The 14,702-nt window shown below is 44.2% G+C and overlaps 1 protein-coding gene across 16 annotated transcripts in view; it reads right to left on the reverse strand.

The window, feature by feature from the left end:
• The window catches only part of USP54 (ubiquitin specific peptidase 54), a 131,128-nt gene that overhangs the window by 89,055 nt on the left and 27,371 nt on the right, over nucleotides 1–14,702 (reverse strand). The window contains exon 1 of one of the 16 annotated variants that reach the window (XM_062214125.1): nucleotides 7,432–7,509. The exons of 14 other annotated variants lie outside the window; for them this stretch is intronic. The gene's annotated coding sequence lies outside the window, so the exon portion shown is untranslated. Of the gene's footprint in view, nucleotides 1–7,431; nucleotides 7,510–14,702 lie in introns of those variants that run through there. One more of the 16 variants, XM_062214119.1, reaches the window with a different exon arrangement.

Here is a 14,702-nt window from a genome sequence, read left to right on the forward strand (position 1 = left end):
AAAATAAATTTTAATGAAGTCACTAAGTACAGTTGTAATCCCATATGTAGAGAACTCTATGACATTTATCCAAGTGATAATTTCAGAGTGTCTCCACCAAGAAATGTATTAACAACAAAGGGAAAGATATTAACTTTACAATAGAGAAAACCAGCAAAAACCATCTTAACCAAATGAGCCAGGTCAAAATCACCAGTAATAACAAAAACTGACATCATGAGTGTCATGATACAATGCAGTAAAAAGGAAGCAGCATTATTTCTGTGGTATTCTTGCCTGAATCACAAAATCTCAGTCCAAATATGAGAAAATATCAGAGGGACATCTGACAAAAGACTGAGAAACTCTCACAGGATACAAGACACTAAGGAAGAAAAATAACTAAAATGCCATAGGCGGGGGCTAGTGTTGTGGCTCAATGGGTTAAACTGCCACTTGTGATGCATATGGTCCAATATGATCACCAGTGTGAGTTACAGCTGCTCCACTTCTGATTCAGCTCCCTTATAATGTACTTGGGAAAGCAGTGGAAGACGGCTTAAGTGCGTGGGCCCCTGTCACACATGCAGGAGATGGGGATGGAGTTCCAGGCTCCTGGCTTCAGCATGGCCCAGCTCCGGTCATTGCAGCCATTTGGGGAGTAAACCAAAACATGGAAAATCTCTCTCCATGTCTCCCTCTCTCTAACTCTGCCTTTCAAATAAATAAATAAAATCTTTTATGGCTGGTGCTATGGTGCAGCGGGTTAATGCTCTGGCCTGAAGCGCCAGTGTCCCATATGGGCACTGGTTCAAGACCTGGCTGCTCCACTTCCAATCCAGCTCTCTGCTATGGCCTGGGAAAGCAGTAGAAGATGGCCCCAGTCATTGGGCCCCTGCACCCGCATGGGAGACCCAGAAGAAGTTCCTGGCTCCTGGCTTCGGATCGGCGCAGCTCCGGCCGTTACAGCCAACTGGGGAGTGAACCATCAGATGGAAGACCTCTCTCTCTATCTCTCTCTCTCTCCATCTGGGGAGTGAACCATTGGATTGAAGATCTCTCTCTCTCTCTCTCTCTCTCTCTCCATCTGGGGAGTGAACCATCGGATTGAAGATCTCTCTCTCTCTCTCTCTCTCCATCTGGGGAGTGAACCATCAGATTGAAGATCTCTCTCTCTCTCTCTCTCTCTCTCTCTCTGTGTGTAATTCTGACTTGCAAATAAAGAAATAAATCTTTTTTAAAAAAAAGTAAATTTAAAATAATAAGAATAATCATAATATAGGTAGTTGGACCAAGAGCAAGATAGAGTTATAGGAATTTACAGAGAAAGAAGAAACATTAACCTAGTTTCTGAACCTGGTAAACAGTGAAAATTCCATGTGAAACTCCTGGTTCACTATGTTTAATATCATAGTATAGCAGTCACTGATGTAAGTTTTATTAGTTCAGGAATCTATTTTTCAGAGCTTGATTTATTCTAGAAGGAAGTAATAAAAAAGTTTAAACATCTACCAGATCAAGGGTAAGTAATGTAAAGAACACAGGCTTGTTGGGGTGATGGAGTGAAGGGCTCTTGTTTCTAAATTATGTAAAATTCATAGGTCAAGTATCTTTAATCTGTAACTCCCTTATGCAAAGTAAAACTAAAATAGGAATTCAAACTCATGTCCCTGGAAATAGAATGAAAGGGGTCTGTACCAGAGGTACCAATCATTGAGACAGATAATATCCCAACAATATGAAAGCTGTTTAATAACTGGGTAACTATTTCTTATGTAGAAACAGGGCCAGATTTGGATCTCTATTTCCTTTCATTCCATTCTCAGTGGTACTGTGGCTGTTCAGATCCTTACCACCTCTGGACCACTGTACCACATTACTGACTCATTATCAGTCCTTTGCTCCTACATGTGACTACCAGAGGACTCCTAAAATACAGTTCAGAAACACCACTCTCCCTTTCAATAATCTTCAATGGCTCCTAGGCCCCTAGATGGGAGTGTTTGTCTGCCTAGGTAAGAATAAGGGTATTTTTCTAATTCACAGAGGAAATTAATGGATGCATTTTTCAAAAGTTTCTCTACCCTATTTTTTTCTTGTCTATTTATCCTACTACTAGCAGGGAAAAAAACACATAAACAAATAGCAAACTCAAGGGCGGAAAAAAAAAAATCAAAGGAGCCAATCAGACCTATTTTAGCAGATTTATTTTTTTGCTAATTGAACCATTCATAATTATGATTTTACACTGCATATTTTTGGTACTCACATATACTGCCAGTTGAAATAATTCCTAATTTATTAGAACTAAATATGTGTGGCACCTGCACAAAGTTTAACTAACACTGGGTCTTACCACCATTTCCAGGTTCTTTTTTTTTTTTTTTTTTTTTTTTTTTTTTTGACAGGCAGTTTAGACAGTGAGAGAGAGAGACAGAGAGAAAGGTCTTCCTTCCGTTGGGTCACCACCCAAATGTTTGCTACAGCCGGCGCGCTGCGCCGATCTGAAGCCAGGAGCCAGGCGCCTCCTCCTGGTCTCCCATGTAGGTGCAGGGCCCAAGCACTTGGGCCATCCTCCACTGCCTTCCCGGGCCATAGCAGAGAGCTGGACTGGAAGAGGAGCAACCGGGACAGAATCCGATGCCCCGACCACCAGGACTAGATCCCGGTGTGCCGGGGCCACAGGCAGAGGATTAGCCTAGTGAGCCGCGGCGCTGGCCCCCAGGTTCATCTTCTACTCACTCAATGATCAGACATTTCATTGACTACTCAATTATGTGCTTCTCCATTCACCCTCTACTCCAGGTAAACTGGACTGCTTTCGGTATAATGAATATGTTCTGTACTCTACTTTTCATGGCTTCGGCTCTAATATGGCCTCTAAGCGAGAAACTATTCCTCTCCATCTCTTCTTGCTGATAGTTGCATCAAAAGCCTTCCCAGATCCTCTCCCACTTACCTTTCCAATTTCCCAATTTCCTTCATCTCCTCTCTGCTCTCAGTGCATAGGGGGTATGTATTAAAACATCTACCTTCTCCCTCACATTGCAGTTATCTGTGTACAAGGATTACAGTACATAATCTATAAGTATCTTTATTTATAATAATAATCTTTATATTCTATATAGGGGTCAAATATAATAGTAGTCACTGGGGACTTAATAGTAAGAGAAAAAAAAATTGTCTTTTATTTGAACGACAGCAAGAAAGAGAGCTTCCATTTTCTGAGTCACTCCTCAAAGGCCCACAACAGCTGGGCCTGGGTCAGATGGAAGCCAGGAGCCAGAAACTCAGTCCAGGTCTTCGATATTGGTGGCAGGGACCCAAGTACTTGAGCCATCACCTGCTGCCTTCCATGGTGGTATATTAGTCGAAAGCTTAAGTTGTAAGCTGATCTAAGACTCAAACCCAGGCACTTCCACATGTGACGCAGATGTCCCATGTGTCTGAACCACTGCACCAAATACCTACTGCAAGAGAGAAAACTGTGTTTGAAAGCGCAAGTGCCAGGGCCTGCACTGTGGCACAGTGAGTTAACGCCCTGGCCTAAAGCTCTGGTATCCCTGTGGGTGCTAGTTTGAGACCCAGCTGCTCCACTTCCTGTCCAGCTCTTTGCTGTGGCCTGGGAAAGCAGTGGAAGATGGCTCAAGTCTTTGGGCCCCTGCACCTGCGTGGGAGACCCGGAAGAAGCTCCTGGCTCCTGGCTTCAGATCAGTGCAGCTCCAGCCGTTACAGCCAACTGGGGAGTGAACCATCAGATGGAAGACCTCTCTCTCTCTCTCTCTCTCTCTGCCTCTCCTCTGTCTGTGTAACTCTTTCAAATAAAAATAAATAAATCTTTAAAAAAAAAAAAAAGAAAAGGGCAAGTGCCTAGAACAACCAATTCCAACATCCTAATAAATTCTGACTCTCTTTAGAAACAAAAGAGCCCTACAACATTCATATCCAGCTTGAGAGATATTGGAGATAATTTTTTTCTAATAGAGGCACTATCAACAAAATCAATATTTATTTGCTTCTGATTCAAGTTTTAAAATAAAGATAAGCATCTACAACCACACAAAAGGCCAAACTATTTGTTGATTTATGGACTGGTAACCTTAACTCCCCAGTGAATAGTTACTCAACTCAAACAATCTCAGGGTTGGACTTTGGCAGCTTCAAATTATTATATCACCTACAACAGGAAGAACAATCTGCTTATAAAGGAGAGAAAGTCTTATTTTTCCAATTTTAAGAAATCAAAAAACTCTCACAACAAATTTGTTGGAAAGAAAACAGGTAAGAAGACATGCTTTTCTTCGTTCTAAATTAACTAATTCTAAGAATTAAGAATTGGGGCTAGTGCTGTTACATAGTGGGCTCAGCCTCCTCCTGAGACACCGGCATCCCATATGGGTGCTGGTTCAAGTCCTGGCTGCCCCTCTTCTGATCCAGCTCTCTGTTAATTGCCTGGGAAAGCAGGGGAAGATGGTAAAAGTGCTTGGGCCCCTGTACTCACATGGGAGACCCAGAAGAAGTTCGTGGTTCCTGGCTTCAGATCAGCTTAGCTCTGGCCATTGCAGCCATTTGGGGAGTAAACCAGCAGATGGAAGACCTTTTTCTCTGTCTCTCCCTCTGTCTGTAACTCTACCTCTCAAAAAAAAAAAAAAATCTTTAAAAAAAGAATTAAGAATTGACAAGTTACAGGGTATTTAGCACCTCCCTATAAAGATCCAGAACTAAACAGATAATTTACCAGCTTCAAAGGGAGGTGGCATAGCAATAGAAAGAATGCAGTGGATGGGGCCAACGCTGTGGCATAGTGGGTAAAAGCCAACTGGCTCTACCAATTATATCCCATATGAGCACCAGTTCAAGTCCCAGCTGCTCCACTTCTGATCCAGCTCTCTGCTATGGCCTGGGAAAGCAGTAGAGGATGGCCCAAGTCCTTGGGTCCCTGCACCCACGTGGGAAACTCAGAAGAGGCTCCTGGCTCCTGGCTTTGGCTCAGCGCAGCTCCAGCCATTGTGGCCAGTTGGGGAGTGAACCAGCGGATGGAAGACCTTTTTCTCTGTCTCTCCCTCTGTCTGTAACTCTACCTCTCAAAAAAAAAAAAAAATCTTTAAAAAAAGAATTAAGAATTGACAAGTTACAGGGTATTTAGCACCTCCCTATAAAGATCCAGAACTAAACAGATAATTTACCAGCTTCAAAGGGAGGTGGCATAGCAATAGAAAGAATGCAGTGGATGGGGCCAACGCTGTGGCATAGTGGGTAAAAGCCAACTGGCTCTACCAATTATATCCCATATGAGCGCCAGTTCAAGTCCCAGCTGCTCCACTTCTGATCCAGCTCTCTGCTATGGCCTGGGAAAGCAGTAGAGGATGGCCCAAGTCCTTGGGTCCCTGCACCCACGTGGGAAACTCAGAAGAGGCTCCTGGCTCCTGGCTTCGGCTCAGCGCAGCTCCAGCCATTGTGGCCAGTTGGGGAGTGAACCAGCGGATGGAAGACCTCTCTCTCTCTCGCTCTCGCTCTCGCTCTCTCTCTCTCTCTTTCGCTCTGCCTCTCCTTCTCTCTCTGTGTAACTCTGACTTTCAAATAAATAATCTTTAAAAAAAAAAAAAAGAAAGATATTCTACTTTATAACCAGTAGAAAGAACACAACATTCTCTCTCAGACATACTGCAAATAGCAGCAAACAAACTATCAACAGCAAGCTAGTTAAGAAATTAAAGGAAACAATCAGACAACCATGAATTGCTGAGTTGCCCTATACAGACCTCTGGTTCAGTAACAGCAGAGATTTTTTTTTTTCCCCTTAATTTTTTAAGTCACTAAGAAATGCTTTTTAAATTTAAATACTTGATTGCAACTATGCATTATTTATGAATCATAAACACACCAGTACTCAAATTATTTCACCACAAAAAATAAAAGGAGGATGGCTGTAATCAACAAGAGAAACATGGGAGGGAAAGCCACTGACAGCACTAGTTTCATTCAGTTCTGTTGGAAGAACACTGGTACTGAATGGCACAAGCAACTCCAGTGTGAGACAGTAAGCACATGACTGGGAAGGTGACAGATGATCCCAAAGAGAGAAGGGCATCTATAAAGAACCACTCCTCAATGGGGGCAGGTGGTGGAGGGAGGAACAAGGAACAGAGATTCCAGTGAAATCTACTCTAAAAGTCTTTATAGTACTCAAATGAAAATGTACTACCAAACTCCAGGTTTCGAGCCAGTTCAAATCCTGGCTCTACCAATTACAACTGAGTGACCTTCATCCAATTTCTTAGCCTCTCCAACTCTCTCAACTGTAAAATTATTAAAAAAAAAAAAAAAAAAAAGTAGCTGCCACTTAGTGAATACCAACTATGTGTTTAGCATTAGGTTAGGCACCAGACATGTTATGTTCTTTATTTCTCACACTTAAGCCACTAATGAGGGATTGTTTTCTTCATTTTACAAAAAAGAAAAACCTGTGTTCTTTCTACTTAAATATGACTGCTTCCTAGCACATAGCATAGGACCCATAATAAGAGCTCAAGAAATCATGTTGTCTAAGTACAACCACCACTTGGATAAGCAATTCAATCGAAAAGCAATAAAATTCACAAACAAGTTTTCCCTCACATCAAGTACCATAAAGATGACTTTTTATTAGTAGTACTCTTGGGAGTATCGTGCGCTCATCACTTATAACTGCGTGAAATACCAAAGTATGATTCATACAATCTCTCTCTCTCTCTCTCTCTCTCTCTCGGGTGAGGACTAAAACAGGCCAAATAGAAAAATCTATTGTGAAAATAACATATGACTGAATTTGAATACCAAATATTAAATATTTACCTTGAAAAAGATTATAGACCTCACACCTCAAGGGAACAGGTGCAAAGGAACAAATCAAACTTCCCAAAAATAATTCCCAGAAGCATCTGGCATCCTGAAGTAGTCAGCAAACCATTTCCCAGAATTGACAACATATTGCCAAAATCTTGGTGAATTTAGGCAACAACATTTGCTGATAGGGAAAAAAAGAATCACTGATTCTGGAAGTAAATGCTACTTTCCAGTTAAGACACAAAATAGGCTCATTTCCTAATTATTACTTAATCACTGTACTAATCCTGAAAACAAGAATGAAAAACATCACAAGTAACTTTCTGTTTGAAGTAACTCTAAAATACTACTAAACTCACAACCCAATTCTAAAAAGCTTAAGAAAACCCATGAGAATTTTTTAAGTTAATAATGAAAGCAAAATTTCTAAAATTTAATAATTGACAGAGGATGGAGAAAGAGAAGAAGCAATAGTCAGGCAGCTTTAAAGAAGCCTCCCGAAAGTTAGGAGCTCTAAAATCTGATTTCAAAATCTGAACTGTTCCTGTTACCAGAAACACTTCACAAAGACTGACCACTTCAGGCATCTCTCCATCAACCCGCTGTCACCACAACTGTTATACTTACCAGACAGCAACACTCAATCTCCAGCAAAAGACCTCCAGCAACCACAAAGGCATTTGTGGGGCAAGTGATACAGGAATGGGGAGGGACAAGGGAATAGCTAGAGTGGTTGGGAGGGAAGAGTGCAGAGGGAGGAGACAACTGTGGCTAGCAACAATGGGAAACTGTGAATCTAAACCACAAAGGCTTCCCACACAACAGGATATCAGGGAAAGACAATTCTCTTTACCAAATACCAGGAACTCTGCCCTGACAATTCCAGATAAAGTTAAAAAGGTGGAGTCTCCAATTAAATGCAAACAAAATAAACTTAAGAAACTCACTAAAAGTAACTTGAAAGGACATATCACAAACTTTACTAGAAGCTTAAGAAAAACAATTATGAGGTTATTTCCTCTAGGGGCATTCCTGATGACAGAGGTCATCAAACAATAATGTTTGCTGGGTGGCAGCTACTTCCAAAGAGCCAGCTCTGAACAAGTCCTTTGCACTACAGCAGAAAAAAAAAAAAGGGGGGGGGGGGAGGACATTTTTGAAGTGTGTTATAGAATCGCCAAAATGATTTTTATTGTTTGACTCTCTAATTCAAAATTGCAGTATTATCTTGATTCAAATTAAATCAAATCATTTTAATAGGCAAAACTCCAACTATCTTATAAACAGATTACACTATTAAAGAAAATTATTATGTAAACTAAGCTGTGGCGATCAAGTAAAGCAATTTAAAAATGTTGGGATCTAAAGTGTTTTTAAGCCCAAAGTCTGTAAAAGATCTCCACCCTTCTCTCAGTAAAGACACCAAGTTGTATCACCAAGAATAAACAGCAGGCAGGGTCCCGCCCCCTAGCATGTGACCAGTCAGCCCAGAACTTGCATTTGCAGGCAGGGCACAAAGGACCCAGAGAACCAACACACACTCTTCTATGTATTACTTGTGATTATAAAATAGCTTTTTTGAAAGGAGTTATTTTATAAGCATACAGATGAAAAAAATTCATTAGCAGAATCCTTATAAACATGAGGGTTTGTTGTATTTCTATAGATTGAGAGAAAATACATGACGATTAAAAATGGTTAAGATTTATCAGTAAAATTAAACAGGCACTGTGCAAAACTAATTGATTTCTTACATTAACAATATACTAAAATAGTCTTTTGGCAAGAGAAATGCAAAAAAAAAAAAAAGAGAGAGAGAGAGAGACACCATTGCTTTTCTTGTTAACCATTAGCTTTCATAACTCAGGTCTCCTAATGCCAGATGCAGGAGAGGGAGGGAGCACTATCTCCAAGTACAAAACACAGATTTATACTGATGGGTGCTAAATGCAAAGCAGGATGTACAAATATCAAGGTCAAGCTCCCCATTCAGGTTGTTAACAGACAAGTATATATTCATTGTGGAACTAATCAGATAGAACTAGGGTATGGAAAGAGTTACAGAGCTTCAATCCTGGTTGCAATACAACTAGATAACTTTCCACATCTCACCAAAGTGAGGGAGGTAATCTATAAGAAAATCTCACCCTAATAGATTGTAATGTCTTCTGAAGCCCTTCAGAAATTTTTTTTTTTAACATTTTATTGGGGCTGCACTGTGGTGTAGCAGTGGTGCAACCACCTGCAGTGCCGGCATCCCTGCTTGGCTTCTGATCCAGCTCCCAGCTCCTCTCCTCTCTCTCTCTTCCTCTCCATCTCCTGGTCTCTGTCTCTGTCTCTGACGCTCTCTTTCTCCCTCTTTCTCCTGCCTCGCCTCTTCCCTCTGGTCTGCTGGGTTTTCTCCAATAAACCCTTTCCCTTACTCCAGTGTCTGGTGTGTTTTGTGGTGGCCTTACACTATATCCATGATTCCTTAGCCAGCCCTGGCTGATTGCCTTTAGGCTACGTCTTCTCCATTCTTTGACCACTGATTTAAGATTATGCTATTGATGTTCAGCTTTGGTCTTGTTATTAGCTTTGTAACAATGAACAAAGGAAGCTATTAGAAACCTATTTTGAGGTTCTTTTCCCCCACAAAAAAAAGAGTAATACTTTCTTCTAATGCAGACCCTGAGAGGTAGTAGTGGTGGCTCAAGTATCGGGGTTCCTACTACTGATGTGGGAGACATGGATTGAGTTCCTATCTCCCGGCTTTGGACCCAGATCAGCTGTGGCCACTGTAGACATTTGGGGAATGAATCAGTAGATAGGAAGGAGCTCTCTCTGCCTTTCAATAAATACATGTAAATTTTAAAAAGAACAAAAACAAAAAAGTTCTTTGTAAGACTGTACTTCAAAAAAATGTAATAAATTATATTTCACAAGTGTTAGTAAAATGGCACAGTCTTGTCTGTGGCTCCATCTATGCCCAGAGACCACCTTAGGACCTGCCCCCCCCATCACCATGTTGCACAGTAGGCTTTTGTCCCAAACCCCATAGCCCAACTACATGTGTCAGCTCTACTCCCATCCTAATGGGATTCACTGCTCCTACTTCCCTAGCCACCCCCAGCAAAGGCTTAACAGGAGCTATTCCCAAACACCTGCTCTGTCTCTTATGCCCTCCTACTCTCTCTTACTCTCTTGCCTTCTCCCCCTGGCCTGTTGGGCTTCCCCCCATCTGACAATAAACCTTTTCTCTAACTTCGGTGTTTGGTGTGTTTTGTGGTGGCCTTACAACAAGTACTTTGCAGGGAATATATAACATTTTAATAGGCTCACCCGTGACTATAACAAAGGCCTCTGAAAAATATAGAAATACTATTAGCAGGAATAAAGCACCTCTAAGACTTCAATAAAGCAACTGTTATATAGGAAGGCAGATAAGGTCTATGCGTGTGAGGGTCTGAAGAACAAAAACAGGAATACCATGCAGTTGAATGAGGGAAGAAAGGTAGAAGCATGCTTCAGAAGCAGACAAGTAGAAACATCTCAAAAGTTTTGCCCAGGGGTCAGCGCTGTGGCGTAGCGGGTAAAGCCGCCGCCTCCAGTGCCGGCAAGACATATGAGTGCCAGTTCAAGACCTGGCTGCTCCACTTCCAATCCAGCTCTCTGCTATGGCCTGGGAAAGCAGTAGAAGATTGCACAAGTCCTTGGGCCCCTGCACCTGCGTGGGAGACCTGGAAAAAGCTCCTGGCTCCTGATCGGTGCAGCTCCGCCTGTTGCAGACAACTGGGGAGTGTACCAATGGATAGAAGACCCCTCTCTCTCTCTGTCTCATTCTCTCTGTGTAACTCTGACTTTCAAATAAATAAATAAATCTTAAAAAAAAATTCCTGGCACTCAGCCCTCTGCATCTCTGCTGAGCCGCCCGCCTGGCCTGGTCAGGTGTAATCTCCACTCAACATGTAACCTCGCTCCTTCCTCCTCCCCAGTCTCTCAGGCTCTGTCTGGAGAGGTGCCCATCCGTCCTTACAGATGTCCCTGCCCTAATAAACCTTGCTATTTTACCTCCCACTAAAAAAAAAAAAAAAAAAAAAAAAAAATTCCTATGGGGCTGGCACCGTGGCTCACTTGGCTAATCCTCCGCCTGTGACGCTGGCATTCCACATGGGCGCCAGGTTCTAGTCCCGGTTGCTCCTCTTCCAGTCCAGCTCTCTGTTGTGGCCCGGGAGGGCAGTGGAGGATGGCCCAAGTACTTGCGCTCCTGCACCTACATGGGAGAACAGGAAGAAGCACCTGGCTCTTGGCTTTGGAGTGGTGCAGCGCCGGCCGTAGCAGCCACCTGGGGAGTGAACCAACGGAAAGAAGACCTTTCTCTCTTCTCTCTCTGTCTATAACTCTACCTGTCACATTAAAAAAAAAAAATGCCTAGCTTTAAAAAAAATTTTACCCATGGGGCCAGTGTTGTAACATACCTCTGTAGTCACTAGTTTGAATCCCTGCTGTTCCACTTCTGATCCAAGTCTCTGCTAATGTGCCTGGGAAAGCAGCAGAAGATGGCCCAAGTCCTTGGGTCCCAGTACCCATGTAGGAGACCCAGATGAAGTTCCTGGCTCCTGGCTTTGGCCTGACCCAGCCCAAGTTGTGGCCATTTATGGAGTGAACCAATGAATAGAAGACCTCTCTCTCCTCTCGCTGTAACTCTGCCTTCCAAATAAATAAAATAAATCTTAAAAAACAAAAAAATAGGGCCGGCGCCGCAGCTCACTAGGCTAATCCTCTGCCTGCGGCGCCGGCACACCGGGTTCTTGTCCCGGTCGGGGCACCGGATTCTGTCCCGGTTGCCCCTCTTCCAGGCCAGCTCTCTGCTGTGGCCAGGGAGTGCAGTGAAGGATGGCCCAAGTGCTTGGGCCCTGCACCCCACGGGAGACCAGGAGAAGCACCTGGCTCCTGCCTTTGGATCACGCCGTGCGCCGGACGCAGCGCGCCGGCCGTGGCGGCCATTGGAGGGTGAACCAACGGCAAAAAAGGAAGACCTTTCTCTCTGTCTCTCTCTCTCACTGTCCACTCTGCCTGTCAAAAAAAAAAAAAAAAAAAAATTTGTCTACCTCTGATAACCTTTGTCAGGTGGGCCTCCAGCCCTCCCCCAGGGGTAGCTTAGAGCAATCTTCCCAGCACATCCAGCCCCAGAGGGCTATTAATATCAATGACACTGCTCTGATAAAGTCCTGGGAAGAATTCTAAGCCCAGAAAGCCCTCCACCTACCAGTATTCCAGCAGAGGGAGAATTGGTAGGCCATACCCATATCTATTAAAACTCCTGTCTATGGGCCAGTGCAGTGGCTCAATAGGCTAATCCTCCGCCTAGTGGCGCCGGCACACCGGGTTCTAGTCCCGGTCGGGGTGCCGGATTCTGTCCTGGTTGCTCCTCTTCCAGTCCAGCTCTCTGCTATGGCAGGGGAGTGCAGTGGAGGATGGCCCAAGTGCTTGGGCCCTGCACCCCATGGGAGACAAGGAGAAGCATCTGGCTCCTGCCTTCGGATCAGAGCGGTGCGCCGGCCATAACACGGCAGCCATTGGAGGGTGAACCAACGGCAAAAAGGAAGACCTTTCTCTCTGTCTCTCTCTCTCTCACTGTCCACTCTGCCTGTCAAAAAAACCAAACAAAAAACTCCTGTCTATGGGCCAGGTTAACGCCCTGGCCTAAAGCGCCAGCATCCCATATGGGCGCCAGTTCAAGACCCAGCTGCTCCACTTCTGATCAAGCTCTCTGCTATGGCCTGGGAAAGCAGTAGAAGATGGCCCAAGGACTTGGGCTCCTGCACCCATACGAGAGACCTGGAAGAAGCTCCTGGCTCCTGCTTCGGATCAGCGCAGTTCTGGCTGTTGCAGCCAACTGGGGAGTGAACCATCGGATGGAAGACTCTCTCTCTCTCTCTCTGCTTCTCCTCTCTCTGTGTAACTCTGACTTTCAAATAAATAAATAAATCTTTAAAAAAAAAACAAAAACAAAAAAAACCTCCAGTCTAATATAGACTACGCTCTCAGTTCTTTCCTGAGATACCCACCTGGCCTATCAGATGCACTCATAAACTTGGCTGGCATTTTTCCTGCTACTCTCTGCCTCATGTCTGAAATTCTTTCCTAGCATAAAGACAAGAACTTTTGATCCATCTGTCTCTGATGATGGCATAGGATAAAGCAGGTAGCTACATTAGGGCCAGGAACTGGAAGGAATCCCACTAACCACTCCCCTGCCCTATGTAATCCTATCCAGCTGTCAGTCAAACAGCCCCCCTTCCCAATATGTATGTCTCCTTCTCCTGGGACCTGGGAGAGATGCCAAGTAAACATTCTCCTTCTGACTTTATAAAAGAGGCCAGCAATGGTAGGCATTCTCTTCTTTCCTCAGAGACCAGGAGAAGAAGCACTGAAGGTGTCCCTTCTCTACCTACCCTACCCCTTTTCTCACATTCCACTCCTCAGCTATGCTCATGTGGGTGTGTGTTTGCTTTCTCACTTTTAAATAAATTTTACCACTTTGTGCATCGTATATGTGCCTGCATTTAGAATGCTTCTCTATGCACAAGGCCAGGACCTGGATTAAAATTAAAGCCCACCTCTCCCACATCAGTAACACAACCAAGAAAACTGAGTGGAGAAGGGATAGTAGTGGAAGATCACAGGCGACTCTTTGCTTAGATCCCACACCTTTTCTTATTGGTCTCTACTATATGCAGCACAGGACACAAGAGTATGTTCTATTTAATGATGAAGCAATATTTAGCTTATCTTTTAAAAGTCAAAAGAGAGTGTCACAAGACAAAATTACAACAACCTTAGTTACAGATCTAACAGGCCTACTAAGGCACAGTGCCGGCCCCAACTTCAAGTCTTTATATCCTTTTTTTTTTTTCTTTTTTTTTTTTTGACAAGCAGAGTGGACAGTGAGAGAAACAGAGAGAAAGGTCTTCCTTTTTGCCGTTGGTTCACCCTCCAATGGCCACCGCGGCCAGCGCGCTGCGGCTGGCGCACCGCGCTGATCCGATGGCAAGAGCCAGGTGCTTCTCCTGGTCTCCCATGGGGTGCAGGGCCCAAGCACTTGGGCCATCCTCCACTGCACTCCCTGGCCACAGCAGAGAGCTGGCCTGGAAGAGGGGCAACCGGGACAGGATCGGTGCCCCAACCGGGACTAGAACCCGGTGTGCCGGCGCCGCAAGGTAGAGGATTAGCCTAGTGAGCCGCGGCGCCGGCCAAGTCTTTATATCCTTTCTTTGAGCAATTCAACATGCAGAAATTTATCTTCAAGATGTACAATTTTTTGGCCGGCGTCGCAGCTCACTAGGCTAATCCTCCGCCTTGCAGTGCAGGCACACTGGGTTCTAGTCCCAGTCGGGGCGCCAGATACTGTCCCGGTTGCCCCTCTTCCAGGCCAGCTCTCTGCTGTGGCCCAGGAGTGCAGTGAAGGATGGCCCAAGTGCTTGGGCCCTGCACCCGCATGGGAGACCAGGAGAAGCACCTGGCTCCTGCCATTGGATCAGCGCGGTGCGCTGGCCACAGCGCGCTGGCCGCGGCAGCCATTGGAGGGTGAACCAACGGCAAAGGAAGACCTTTCTCTCTGTCTCTCTCTCTCTCACTATCCACTTTGCCTGTCAAAAAAAAAGAAAAGATGTACAATTTTTCAAAGATAAATTACAAGAATGTTAATAGCTGCACTGTTTGTATTAAGTATAAACCAGAAACAACCAACATGTACATCAAATAAGGGGCATTCAGAGCAGTGATTAAGTCATCACCTGGGATGTCTGCATCCCATATCAGAGTACCTAGGTTGGAGTCGTGGCTCTCTCCAATTCCAGCTTCATGTTGAAGTATACCATGGTAGACAGTAAATGATGGTTGAACTAACTGGGTAC

The sequence above is a fragment of the Lepus europaeus genome, chromosome 17 (assembly GCF_033115175.1).
Source record: "Lepus europaeus isolate LE1 chromosome 17, mLepTim1.pri, whole genome shotgun sequence".
Classification (NCBI taxonomy): Eukaryota; Metazoa; Chordata; class Mammalia; order Lagomorpha; family Leporidae; genus Lepus; species Lepus europaeus.